The 14,863-nt window shown below is 43.4% G+C and overlaps 1 protein-coding gene across 1 annotated transcript in view; it reads left to right on the top strand.

Annotated features, from left to right (window-relative positions):
- The window catches only part of RNF152 (ring finger protein 152), a 110,185-nt gene extending 95,531 nt beyond the window's left edge, over positions 1-14,654 (top strand). Inside the window, exon 3 of the transcript XR_003999027.1 lies at positions 14,258-14,654. The gene's annotated coding sequence lies outside the window, so the exon portion shown is untranslated. The remainder of the gene's footprint in view (positions 1-14,257) is intronic.
- Positions 14,655-14,863: the final 209 nt, after the last annotated feature.

Here is a 14,863-nt window from a genome sequence, read left to right as displayed (position 1 = left end):
TCAGTTTAATTCTGGAGCTCCGAGCAATCATACTGCTCTCTTACATACAGTGCAACTCCTCTACCTTTTCTCCCCTGCCTGTCCTTCCTGAACAGTTTATACATATCCATAACAGTGCTCCAGTCATGTGAGTTATCCCAACAAGTCTCTGTTGTTCCAATCACATCATAGTTTGACTGTACCTGGACTTCCAATTCTTCCTGCTTGTTTCCCAGGCTTCTTGCATTCGTGGACAGGCACCTAAAATAACTAGCCGATTGCCCTACTTTCTCAGTATGAATCAGGAAGCTTCCCCTGTTGCACCCTCCTCCTTGTATTTCCTCCTGGTATCCCACTTCTCCACTTACCTCAGGGCTTAGGTCTCCATCCCTCGGTGCACCTAGTTTAAAGCCCTCTCCATTAGGTTAGCAAGCCTGCCTGCGAAGAGGCTCTTCCCTCGCTTCATTAGGTGGATCCCGTATCTTCCTAGCAATCCTTCTTCCTGGAACAACATCTCATAGTTGAAGAATCTAAAGCCCTCTCCTGACACCACCTGCATAGCCATGCATTTACTTCCACAATTCAATGGTCTCTATCTGGGCCTTTTCCTTCAACAGGGAGGATGGACGAGAACATGACTGGTGCCTCAAACTCCTTTATCCTTCTTTCAAGAGCCACATAGTCTGCTCAAGGGCATTCTTGGCAGCATCACTGGTGCCCACGTGGAGAAGTAGGAAGGGATAGCAGTCTGAAGGCTTGATCAGTCTCGGCAGAGAGGCCACTGAAGTGCTACAACAGTGCAGCTGCAGTTGTGCTGCTGTAGCAGTTTATGTGTAGACAAGCCCTTAATCATGATCCTTGAACACAGGTGTTTTTATATATATATATATATATATATATATATACATACATACACAGTCTCCAATTCTAGTTTCTCCTTTTCTAGAAAATAGAAATTCATATTGTGTATACTGTATGACACCTTCCTGTCTAAATTGTGTTTTGTAGATTCAATTAGAGAAGCTATTTTTTTCTCATCCCTGCCGTAAAACTGGGTGCTAGAGCTGTTGTTTTCCATCTTAGAGATGTCTGAATTTCAGTGATGGGTGAGGGGTCCTGACAAAGGCCCTGTCAAGGCTGATTCCTCACTCTGGCACTCTGAGTTCAAAAGGTGGGGGCCTGCAAGGACTCTAAAAATTAATATTGGCCACTCCAGGCTGGTATTAAACTCCCAAGGTTACAGCTTCTCTCTGATCTTGGATGGGGAGATGCTGCCACCACCCAAGTGCAAAACCCCTTTGAGAACCCAGGAAGATGCACTTTGGAATTCCTTCCTGTGGGGTACCCTCAAGCTCACCCCTCCCATTCCAGGGAAGAGCAGAGAAAGAAAAACAAAGGAAACCAGCTGTTGCCACCAGTGAATTAAACAACATTTACACAAACCTCTTAGGACACAAAAGCCCAATCCTATTCTTAAAAAAAGGTAAATTTTATTAAAAACAAAAAAGAAAGAAAATACATCTGGAAACTCAGGCTATTGCTAGATTTAAAAACCCAAACATTTACAAGGATTAATCATCAAGAATAACTTGCTTGAGGTCCAGCTTAAAGGTTATAAACAAAACCAAAGCATTTGGGTTTAGCACAGAGGAGTCGACAAACCATAAAGAAATAAAAGTAGATAAACCTGATTTTGTCTTCCTAGACATTTCCTGATCTACCTACATATCTGGGGTTTCAAATGAGTAGTTTCTAGGTATGATACTAACGATTTTTCATATCTGGCTCCAAACTTTTTACAGCATAGTTGCATTGTGTTTGCTTCTCCCCGACAACAACAACAGACAGAAAAAAGGGGAGTCTTGTTTCAATATTAAAAAGTTCTAGCCTTCCCACTGGCTCTTTTGGCCAGGTGCCCACTCACTTCCTTTTATCTATGCATTGCAGTGGGACTTTTAACCCTTTACAGGTAAAGCAAGTACAACTACTAAGAGGCATTTCATAGTTAACTGGCTGGCTGAGTCCATAAAAGGGAGCTGTCCCACTCCCTTCATTTATCACAGGCCCTGATCCAAAGTCCACTTAAGTCGATGGAAAGATTCTTATTGGTTTGAATGTGATTTGGCTATGATACAAAGCATATTGAGATTGTTTGAGATTAATAATGCCATATAAATGTAGGGAATAATTACTATGTAATACTGCTCTTGCTTAACTTCTACATAGGATAGAAATAAATTCAATATTAATAATAAAATACATCTTGAGTCTTTAATGACTTCAGAAAACTGCAGTGTAAAAAAAGCTTATTGTGGATATAACATGCATGCTGCTGATTAGCTATTGTGGAACATGAACAACTTACAAAAAATGTGGGGGAACAGAAAAAAATACGGATTGCTGCTGTTTAATGACTAATTCAAGGGAGAAAAATCTTTTAAAAATATTATGGAGTCACAGTAGAGAGTCTATATTTATAGTAAGACGTTTTCCATTATAAACCGAATAATTACTTCCCATATGATATTCTAGGAGAGGTGGGGGTGGAAGCTCCATTATGTATAAACTTTTTTATATATAGCCCTGAGGAAATTTGTTTTGTTGAAAGTTTGAGGTTAATTGCACAAGCAATTGCAAATTCTGACTACACTGCGGTAGTAGCTGCTTTGTAGATAAGAATAAAGCTAGCTTCTCCTTACAGGCCCAAGGTTTTACTTCACTTAGCTCTCTCTTCCACTCCATATGAGCCATCTGAAATTTAATATGCACTTTGATCACTTACCGTCACCCCCACTGCCCATTCCATCTTAATATTGCATGCTAATATTTGGGAAAAAATATACACAGACAACATAAAAAATGACTAGATTGTAAAATTTTATTTCCTATTCACATACATTGCCATTACTCAACAGAAAAAAAAAATCCATAGTATTTCAGTGGCTACCCAATGTAGTTAAAAACACAAACTTAAAAAGTTTACATGTACTTCCCCAAACCAATCAGCACATTTCAGAACAAACTGCACTTTCAGGACATCAAGCTGATTGGTATAGACCCTGAGTCCTGGCTCCCTGGCCTTGTAGACTAGATGGAGCTGAACTGTCAGTGAGTCCCCCTTTCAGCCAGTACTCACAAAACTGCAGGACTGAGGAGCACCTAGCTTAATGCTGCCATCTATGCATCCTATGAACATACTAATTTGAGCATCTTACAATCTTTTTAAAGAGATTTATTCTCACAGCACTCCTTTGAGGTAGGGAGCTATTATCCCCATTTTGTCCCATCAGTTGAAGTGCAGAGAGTATAAGTGACTGGCTTTGACAGGGTGTTGATGAGTGAGAAGCATTTAATCAGCCCCTGCCACTCCAGCCCCAATCCACTCCCCTTGATTGGAGCTGGTTGGATAGTCCTGTGCCTGCCTGGTAATGGGCAGCACCTGCCAGCCTCATTAGCCAGGGGCTATAAAGGTGGGAGGAAGCTAGCAAGGAGGATGAAGAGAAGAGAGGCCAGGCACTGAGGGAGCCCTCTGGTCTGCTGCTGGCCAGGCCTGCTCTTGGCAAAGTTGGTTGAAAAACCTGTACATAGATGGGAAGTGGTGGTGGGAAAACAACTGTAAATAAAGAAAACTGGTGTTGCATTGAGCTGAGATGTTCCTGACTGATTGGAGAGGGCAACAGGGGCTGAAAACAGACAGGCCCAGCATGTGCCTCGCTACACTTGCCCAAGGCCATTAAGGGTAAATCTACTCTGCTGTTGGGAAAGAGCCTCCAGACTTGTGCTAGCTTGGCTCAAGCTAGTGTACTAAAAATAGCAGTGTGGATGCTGTGGTTTGGGTTCTAAAATCAGGGCCGCCCAGAGGATTCCTGGGGTCTTTGGCAGTGGGGGGGCCCCCGCTTCAGCGGTAAGTTGGCAGTGGGGGGCTCCTGCTGTGGGTCTTTGGGGCACTTTGGCAATGGGTCCTGGAAAGGAATGGCCGCCTTGCCACCAAATTACCACTGAAGACCCGGCTGCACTTTGGTGGGGGGTCCTGCTTTGGCAGGAATTCAGGGGTGGGGATCCTTCTGCCCCGGAGTGGAAGGATGCCCTGCCAGCAAAGACCGGGAGCAGAAAAAGCTCCAGGGGCCTGGGCCCGGTGAGAGTTTTCCAGGGCCCCCGTAGCGAGTGAAGGACCCTGCTCCAGGGGCCCCAAAAAACTCTCGTGGGGGCCCCTGCGGGTCCTGGGGCAAATTGCCCCACTTGCACCCCCTCTGGGCAGCCCTGTCTTTTATACACAGCCCTGTATTTTATACACAAACTGTGACAGAGTGCTGGGAGTTACCACATGAGCCTGTACTCTGATCACTCTGACACCAATCAGTTGCCCCCAGTAAGGGTGATTGAAGTTAATTATCTAATCAGGTGGGGTTAGGGTTAGGGTTAGGGCTGGGTGAGCTAAAGAGCCAATTAGCCCATTAGCTCCAGACTGATAAGAAGGGCACAGGAAGGAAATGAGGTGAGGAAAGTAACAAGGCTAGCTGAGCCTAGCCTGAGGGCCCTCAGGGAAGGGAGAGCTCTGCTCCTCGGGACATTGTGAATAGCATTGCTGCATGGGACTGTAAAGGTGTGGGTGGAGCAAATATAAATAAACTGTACAACATTGCTACCTGACTGGCAGAGTCTGAGTAGATTTGTGACAAAAGAGAGCAGGGACACAGTGCTGCCCTGTTACATGGGGATTTTCTGGGATTAATTTCCCCCATCAGAGGTGACAGAGAACCAAATGGGGTGGAGCGAGTGTGAATATTTGGTGTCCAGGCAATGTAGCAGACTCTGCAATGGTTACTTGGACAACAAAAGGAAATGCAAAAGATCATGCAATTGTCCCAGTAGTCCCATCATGTGAAAAGACAGTCATTCCTTGTATGACAGGGTGAACAGCAATAGAATCTACAAGAATTCATAAAGGAACAGCTGCAGGTGCAGCAGAATCTGGTGAATCCCACAATGGAGAACAGTGGAAGGACCCTGGGGTTAACCTGTGCAAGATGGACTGCTGCAGTGGAAGACCCTGATGCATTCTCAGAGGAAAAATTTAGTCAGAAATTTTAGGTCACTGGAGGGGTATGGCTCACAGCACTTACACAAAAATTACCTGACTGAGCTACTCACTGGCTAAGGCCAGGCATCCAAAGTGTGGGGGAAATAGCAGATGGCATATTATTGGGAGAATTTCTCCAGACCCTCCTCAAAAATGCACATTTGGGTCTGGAGGCATTAGCACATTTGGGTCTGGAGGCATTAGCCAATGACCCTGCAGGTCCCAAGAAAGAAGTCCAGCCATTTCAGGGAATGGACTTGGTGAGAAAGGGAAGGTACCTGGATTGCAGCATGGGCAACGGGAGGTGGGAGAAGGAAGAGGAAACGAGTGGAACTCTTTCAGGGAACTAGGGAGTGGTTTGCTACCAACATGGGCATCTGGGGCAGATAAAGCGAGACTGTCCTGTCATGGAATATGGGTTCACAGAATTCAGCAAGTGGATTGTGACTAAAGGGGATGGGCAGAACAAGAAAATGTCCACCAACCTTGTAAAAGTGGGGTGGAGGCTCCAGAGGAGGCTAGTGGATACCACCTTGGGATGCTCATTGATCTGTGTCATGGTATAACCCCCACTCTGAACCTTAGCGTCCAAAAGATGGGGTACCAGCATGAATCTCCCTAAGCTTAATTACCAGCTTAGATCTTGTAGTGCTGCCACCAACCAGGACTTGCAGTGCCTGGTACATTCTGGTCCCCCCAAAACCTTCCCAGAGGACCCCAAGACCCAGACCCCTTGGATCTTGCACAAGGAAAGTAAACCCTTTCCCTCCCTGGGTTACCCTGGAAGATCACTGTGATTCAAACTCCTTAAATCTTAAAACAAAGGGAAATGCACCTTCCCCCCTCCTCTTTTCCCCTCCCCAAGAGGTAATACAGATTCAAACTCCGTGAATCTAAAACAGAGGGATTCCACTTCCCCCCTCCCTTCTCTCTCTCTGTCTCCCACCAATTCCCTGGTGAGTACAGACTCAATTCCCTTGAGCCTCAACAAGGGGAAAAAATCAATCAGGTCTTAAAAAAGAAAAGTTTTTAATAAAAGAAAGAAAAAAGTAAAAGTTGTCTCTGTAATTAAGATGGTAAAGGTTACAGGGTCTTTCAGCTTATAGGCACTAGAGAGAAGCCTTCCCCCCAGCACAAATACAAATTAAACTCCTTCCAGCAAAATACACATTTGCAAATAAAGAAAACAATCAAAAAGACTAAACTGCCTTTTTACTGGTACTTACTATTTGAACAGAAAATTAGAGAGCCTGTAGGTACGTCTGGTTACTCTCAGAACCCAGAGAGAACTACAGACAAAACAAACACCACAAAACAAAGACTTCCCTCCACCGAGATTTGAAAGTATCTTGTCTTCTGATTGGTCCTCTGGTCAGGTGGTCCAGGTTCACTGCTTGTAACCAGGTAAAAGAGACATTAACCCTTAACTATCTGTTTATGACAGTCTGGAAGGATTTGGTGAAGCCTCAATGGATGCTGCCAGGTGGGAGGTTAGAGTTGGAGTGTGTTCATGGAGAAAGGAGATACCCACAGAGGTACAGGCGAAGTTCAAATAGAAGTGGGTAGGAGTAGTCAATGGGCTAACTTATCCAGTCGTTGGTAGGACAGACAAGAGCCCCTTCCCTTGTAAGAGGAAAACAGGGGTCCCCTGTGGCAGAAAAGGCAATGAGGAAATAAGGCATGAAATAAAAGAATCAGAAAATCCTAGACCAAAGGAAACAAGCCAGGAGGAAAATGGAACCTTCCTAGGAACAGGGAGTGGAGGAAATGGTAAAAACAAGGCTTAGGGGAAAAGTGTTGGGGTGACAAGAGCCAGAGTGTCCCAGGTACCCTTTTCACCAGAAAGAAAGAGTTATGAGGAAGAGTCCCCCACCTATAAAATGTGACTTCTGTGGAAGGAGGATGGACAGCCACCCTATAGAGCAAGCATGAGCACAAAGAGTCTAATGCCACCTTTAAGAGGGTTGGGCGTGGGGAAGGAACAGCCTCACAGCTAGTCAAGGGGGAGAAATGTGAGACAGAGGCCTGGCCAACACTACAGAGTTAGGCTGATGTAAGGCAGCTTATGTGGACTTAACTATGTAAGCATCTACACTAAAAGTAGCACCCACCCATGTAAGTCGCCCACTACACTGACTTAATAACTCCACCTCTGTGAGAGGCGTAGTGCTTAAGTAGTAAGTTTGATGCTGTGTCCGTGTAGATGCTGCATTGTTTATGCTGACTGTTACTGCCTTTCAGAAACCATCACCCAAATGCCTCACATTGGCATTTAAATCAGTGCAAGCGCTCCTGGTGAGGATGCGCGCTGCTGACAGAAGGAGCATAGTGTGGAGGTGTAAACAGGGCCGGCTCCAGGCCCCAGCGCGCCAAGTGCGTGCTTGGGGCGGCATGCCGTGGGGGGCGCTCTGCCGGTTGCCTGGAGGGCGGCAGGCGGCTCCGGTGGACCTCCCACAGGCGTGCCTGCGGAGGGTTCATTGGTCCCGCAGTTCCAGTGGAGCATCCGCAGGCACGCCTGCGGGAGGTCCACCGGAGCCACGGGACCAGCGGACCCTCTGTAGCCACTTCTGCGGGAGATCCACCGGGACCGGCGAGCTGCAGAGCGCCCCCTGCGGCGTTGGCCATGCTTGGGGTGGCGAAATGGCTAGAACCGGCCCTGCGTGTAAAACTGATTCAATTACTGTGCTGGCTGTACATCTATGTAACTTAGCTTTACTTAATTTTGTAGTGTAGACTTGCCCAGAGTGTTGGTAGTTAAAAGGTGATGCTCCACTCTGATCCCTCTAACATCAATCCATTATCTCAATTAGCCTTCTAAGGGGGAATTGAGGTTAATTATCTAATCAGGTGTGTGTATCTGGAGGGTGAACTAAAGATCCAACTCAAGACTGATAAGGGAGTCACAGGAAGGAAGTGAGTGGAGAGAGGAGAAGGGATATTTGAGCCTCGTCTCTCAGATCTTGGAGAAGGGAGACCTCTGCTCCTCACAGGCCCTAGGCAAAGGGCCAAAAACCCAGTATTGCTGCACGGGATTGGTAAAGGTGTTGGTGGAGGGAATGTAAATAAGTAGCATGGGGGGGATACACAACCAGTGGAATCAGAGCAATTTCTGTGGTGCTAGAAGGCAAGAGCACACACACACACACACACACACACACACACACACACACACACACACGTTCTGTTTCTCTCAATGTGTTATTGCTTTATGTGTAAATCCCCCTCTCTTCACCAGCTTGTATACTTGGACTTGGGTCAGTGGGGACAATGTCTTCTTTCCCTTCACGGTCTCCTTCCTAACCGTCTCTATGGTGGAGCACAAAGTAGAGGAGTTAAGTCCTTGCACAAGTTCCAGAAATCCTGTGCTATTCATACCACTGAATTGCACTGGCTTTTCTGTTTCTAAGGCCCTCTGTTCCTGAGGAGTGAGCAATATTTCCTTCTTATGGCTGCATCCTGAACTCTTTACTTGGGCAAAACTCCATTTTATTTTGCCTGACTTGTAAGACTCTTAACAAGAAGCCTTTTCTGGCTCAGTATTTAAGGCTTTCAGAACTGAAGAGCCTTATGAATTATGAACTGGCATCTTTTATCATATGGAATGACTACATTGGACTCATTCATGGAATATTTCCCAGCATGAAGCTCCCTCTGCTTTATTTCCATCAAAATATGATTCATATTCATAGGTGGCCACTTAACTCTCTTTATAATCTCTGCATTTGCTGTGTGTGGTCTGGCAGCAACATGCTTTTCTGTGCTTTAGTGACAGCTTCAGGATAAATAGCACTATTTTCATTGTGGTTTGATTTTTTGTTTGTTTATTTCATCTGCCATTTGAGCAGTAATGCATAGCACTTCAAAAGCATCTTCAAGTTCCTGGATGCAAAGGCCATTACACAGAGAGCACTTAGAAAATACATCAGATGTAGACAGTAAGGCAAAGGAGATAAGAATTGCAACAAAGAGAGCCCATTCTTTCATTAAGAAGGTTACTCTTTCAAGACCTTTTTAGAGGCTACTTTGTGGATCTCCGATAGAGGTAGTGAAGATAACTAGCTTGTAGTTAGTGCTTTTCATGAGGCTCTCATAACATGTTACAGACGAGGTCAGGATCATTATCCTCATTTTACAGATGGGGAAAATTGAGGCACCGAGAGAGGAAGTGGACTGGCTCCAGGTCAATGGCAGAGCAGGGAGTAGAATCCACAGGTCTGAGGTTAGGCCAGTGCCCTCTCCACTAGGCCATGCTCTCACCTCCAGGTAAAGCGCTGGAGCCTCATCTGCTGTCAAGAGGGTAATGCTGATTTACATCAAAGGCGTGATATCAATTTACACTAGCTGAGGATCTGTCCCAACATCTCAGCTATGGAGACTCCCTCTCACTGCATATATGTATAATTCCATTAACATTAGGAAGTGGTCCATGCACAAGTTGGTCAGAGAAGAGATTCCAAGTCTTATTAATTCAAATTGGTTTGTGCTGCTCTATAGAGAAACAAGAGTTTTGTTGTTTATACTGCTGAAATCCATTAGTTGTGTTTTCCTCTGCATACAATCAGGTCTTTTTTTGTTATCTATCCCAAGTAGAAATGGCTTTTGGAAACCAAAATGTCCACAGAGCTGGGCCCCACTTGAATTTTGGGACTCTGAATATGTCACAGGTAACCTCAGTGTCCATTTCAAAAAGTAAATTGATAACCTCAAAAATGTGAAATGACCTTTCTCCGCAAAAGAAAAAGCTATCTGGAAAATTGAAGATTTGCAGTTGTGATTCTTCCTAAAAATCACAGCCTAGTCACCCACTTTGAGTCCCCTTACTCATGGATAATCAGGACAGATCCCTAAAATTTGTAAAACCTATGGCTACATGTCCCTCAGCATCTGGAGGGACCTCAGAGCAATTCCCAGTTGTAGGAGAGAGTGAGTGCAGCCTGGGCTCCTATCATTGAACTTAGAAATACTGCAAGCTCCTCCACGGCCACCAGCCAACGGCTTACAACTCAGCTGTGACTCTTCCGCTGAGCAGCCAGTGGAGACTGTGTATGTTGCTGGGGGGCTGCTCAAGTGGCAAGAGATGTAACATTATCTAGTGCTCTAAGCATGGGATTGAGATAAGGGCTTGAGCATTCCCATCCTCATTCTGACATTGATTGCTCTGAGCAAGCCATTTAAGTTTTCTGCCTTAGTTTCCCCAGCTGTGAAACAGGGTCAATAATACTTGCCTACTACACAGGGGAGTTGTGGAGATGAATAACTTTTGTTTGCAATGCAATATAAGATTAATACATTATAAAACCCAGAAGGACTGCTATGGTCATCTTATCTGACTTCCAGTACAACACATGCCATGGGACTTCCCTGAATTGCTTCTTATGTGAATTAGGAAGAGGCATGGTAGTTCCAACTCCCATTCTAACTTCTTCTTCAGAGGCTCATAACTTTCTCAAGCAACCTACTTTGTTAATTTTTTTCATATTTGGTCTTTGTCCATAGGCCATTTTTTTTTCTTTTTTTGAGTGGTGGGACGGAAATTCTAATCAAAATCAATTGACTTGTTCTGGAAGTGTACATTAAAATAACCACCCTTCCCTACTCAGAAGTATCAATCAGAAATGTTGTGCAGGCGAAATTCTAACTAAAAATGGTAGGAATGATTTTTTCAAACTTGGATTGTTTTATAGAAGTAATTAAGAGAGAAAGAACAAGCCCAGAAGTCTGATGGTAAGAGATTGTAAAGCTCATGTTATTGTCTGATACCTTGTGGAAAACATAACCAAACTGAAAGGCAAGGAACAGCAGCAGAAAGAGCAGAAGGTGCCGGATTCCAATACAAATTATTTGAATTCCACAAATGCCATGAAACTGCCTTAGATGCATGTCTTATTCCATACATAGAGCCGCATAGCACATATGTGCTAGACCTACATGGAATATGTTCAAGTACAATGTTAACTTGAAGAATATTGTAAATTGCTAGATGATATACGACTTACAAGCATTTTTAGTTTTATAATGCACAAAATATCAGGTTAGTCAAATCAATGGGAATGCGTCAGACCCGTGACTTTAATGAGCAGCTAATTGCATCAATCCAATAGTCCAACTTTGATCAGTGTGCATAAAAATTGCTTTAGAATTTTCACAAAGTTATGGAAAAAATCTTTCATCTGGCAGAAACCAAGATAAAAGATAAATTATTAAAGTGGGGGAAGCATCCTGTAGAAAAATACCTCTCTATAAATCCTGGGCTATAATATCAAAAGCATTTTAAAAGCAAATAACAAACGTTGCTTCTGCAAATGTGGATACCTAAATATTAATCAAAGCTTAGCTGCAATCCTGCAGATTTGCTAGTTGTTACTCACAATAATTCTGACAGCTGTAATGAAATGCTGGTCTAAACTGTGCTTGTGAATGACTTTGGAGACTGGATCAGGTGTTGCCTTCCTTAAAAGTCAATATGTAGACTGTCAACCAATTTTTTTCGATTTGGCAGTGCAAGTTGTCTATAAATTGTGCCAGGCTGAAAATATCAGCACCAATGTGAATTTAAGATAATATGTATGCTTCCTGCTTTCCCATTCTGCCACCCGAAGAAGAGAAGCTGCTATGGAGTCTAACTTATGCTGCTTTTCTTGGCCCCAGCAATGAGGGTGAGAGTCTAATTTAGAAAGACATAGTGTTTGAACTTTGGAATTTTCACCGTAAAGTAAATGGAAAGGTCATAGATAATGGCCATTAATTAACTATGGGCTCCAGATAGTAATAGCACAGTTGCTGTGACGAAATGCCATTTAAACTAAATTATTTCCATAGCAGAACTAAAATCAGAGCAAAGTGTATAAAATGTATATATTTGAGCCCTGAAACCCTATCTGGTGATTTTGTAAAGACACTTCAGACGCTTTCCCGATTCACCATGTGTGCTGTCCATCCCTGGAGTGGTATTTATCTCTATTATATAATATCAGAGGGGTAGCTGTGTTAGGCTGGATCTGTAAAAAGTGACAAAGAGTCCTGTAGCACCTTATAGACTAACAGACACATTGGAGCATGAGTTTTTGTGGGTGAATACCCACTTCGTCGGATGTATGCATCTGATGAAGTGGGTATTCACCCACAAAAGCTCATGATCCGAAACGTCTGTTAGTCTATAAAGTGCCACAGGATTCTTTGCCCTATTGTATAGGTATTGCCAGGCCCCTAGAGCATGAGGAAGGGAAGAAAACCCTCCACCACCACAAAAGCGAGCACCATTCATTTTTGTTGCTATAGTTAAAGGAGCATATAGGCATGACAACAATTAGAAATTTGTTGAATGGCAAATCTTTAGCCTTTCAGTGGTTGGGTGACACCCTCTGCTTTTCCTCCTGATTGAAGAAACTTCCCCTTGCAATCTACTTCTCCCCCCCGTAAATCTTATTCCATTTTAAAGTATGTTCACATACAATGAAATACACGTATAATTCAGTTATGGGAGCTCTGCTTCTCAGGCATTTCAGAAGTTGAGAAGCACCTATTTAAATATACTGCAGTCGCTCATATCTTTCAATTGCACACATTCTGCGGGCACTGCAGTATGTCTACTTCTTTTCAGGGCTTATGTGGGATTCTTTGGTAAACATATCAGGTTCCCAATGCTCTAAGACATTGGATCCCCTACCCAGGCTCAAACACATGCAAATGTTGGATTTATTTGGGTATCCCCATGTTTAAAATGTGCAGCTTAGATTGCAGGACATTGCATATTTTGAAACTAAGGATTAAACATTTTCTTCACCTGAGAATGCCTTTTGAAGAGTTTTGCTCACTTAGCATAGACCCCCCCCCCACAAGAGGTGCTACCTTACTATTACTTGTATTACCATAGTGCAGGGGTAGGCAACCTATGGCACGTGTACCGAAGGCAGCACACAAGCTGATTTTCAGTGGCACTCACACTGCCCGGGTCCTGGCCATTGGTACGGGGGGGCTCTGCATTTTAATTTCATTTTAAATGAAGCTTCTTAAACATTTAAAAACCTTATTTACTTTACATACAAGAATAGTTTAGTTATATATTATAGACTTAGAGAAAGAGACTGTCTAAAAACGTTAAAATGTATTACTGGCATGCAAAACCTTAAATCAGAGAGAATAAATGAAGACTCGGCATACCACTTCCAAAAGGTTGCTGACCCCTGCCATAGTGAATAGGGGCCCTAGTCATAGTCTGTGCTAGATACTGTGCACCTATTAATAGACTTAAGCTACCTGTTTGATAGCTTACTTTTATAGCCATTGTGCTATGTACTATCCAAATATAGAGAAAAGGAAATAAATTGTCCTCATTTTACAGATGGGAGGGGCAGGGGGAAAAGCTGCAGTGTGATTTGCCTAAGATTAGGTAAAAAATTTAGGAGAGGGTAGGGAACTGAACCCACCTCCCCAAAGTTCAAGTCTAGTGCTTTAATCATATAGCTATCTTTTTAGTCTCAAAATGATTGGGATGGAAACAATCTATTAGATTACCTAGTCCAGTGCCCTGGCAATGCAGGTCACTGTCAGATACACATGAAATGTTAGCCCCCTATAAGGAGCAAAATGTGTAGCATGTATGGGGGGTCTTTTATTTCAGATTAAGAAAGAAAAACAACAAAGAAAGAAAGTTAATAAAATCCCAAGGGGAGAGAGCAGACTGTCTCCCATTCTGTAAACTGCTCCATCAGCAGTTTCTACACAGTTCTAAGCTTAGTAGACATGCAGGCAGACCTCTTACAGTTAAAGACAAATATATGACTATCATCCAATTTCACTGGTAACTTAGATCATTTTTTCTGTACAAAGTACCCCTCAGACACACTTTTTCATGAGATTTACCACTTACCAGAACTGCAGCCAAGATTTTAGTCATGTACTCTTCATGTATCATCAAGACCCAGACACAGCTGTTAATCAGGAATTTGAAGGCTCTAGCATGGCTGCTAGGTTAATAGACTTGTAGAAAGGTAAGGCTGGAAGGGACCTTGAGAGGTCATCTAATCCAGCTCCCTGCACTAAGGCAAGACTATGAATATCTAGATCATCCTTGACAGATATTTCTCTAACCTGTTCTTAAAAACCTCCAGTGGTGGGGATTCCACAACCTCCTTGGAAGCCTATCCTTGTAGTTGGAAAGCTTTTCCTAATATCTAACCTATGTCTCCTTTTCTGCAGATTAAGCCCATTACTTCATATCCGCTGAAGATAAGGCAAGGAGAACAACTGATCACCGTCCTCTTTATAACAACTCCTAGCACCAACTCAGAGCAGCACCAGACCCTAACAGAACAACAGATGCAAAACCTGCAGACATATCTCTACAGCTACTATGATTAACAACCTTCATAACACACCTTTCAAGGTTTATGGGTCCCACACATGCCTATTACAACATGTGCTCTGGATGCGGTACACCACCAAATGCCCCAATAAATACCATGTGGGTGAAACTAGACATTTACTCTGCTCTCGAATGAATTCACACAGGGGACTGGTAAAAGACAAAAAAACCTGATCACCTGTGGGTGAACACTTTTTCACAAAGTGATTACTTTATATCTGGCCTATCAGTCCTCATCCTCACAACACTTTCAAAAGATGAGCCTGGGAGCTTACATTCATAACTTGGCTAGAAACTAAAAATCATGATCCCAGTAAAGAAAAAGAATAGTTGTATGCAGTGTTGCAGCCTGTTCATCCCAGGATATTAGAGAGACAAGGTGGCTTATTACAATAAATTGCAACCAACTGACCCTCTTTTTTGTCCTATGACTACAAGGA

Source organism: Gopherus evgoodei, chromosome 2 (genome assembly GCF_007399415.2).
Source record: "Gopherus evgoodei ecotype Sinaloan lineage chromosome 2, rGopEvg1_v1.p, whole genome shotgun sequence".
In the NCBI taxonomy this organism is placed as follows: domain Eukaryota; kingdom Metazoa; phylum Chordata; order Testudines; family Testudinidae; genus Gopherus; species Gopherus evgoodei.
The sequence above is the reverse complement of the archived record's forward strand: the minus strand, read 5'-3'. Positions and strand labels throughout refer to the sequence as shown.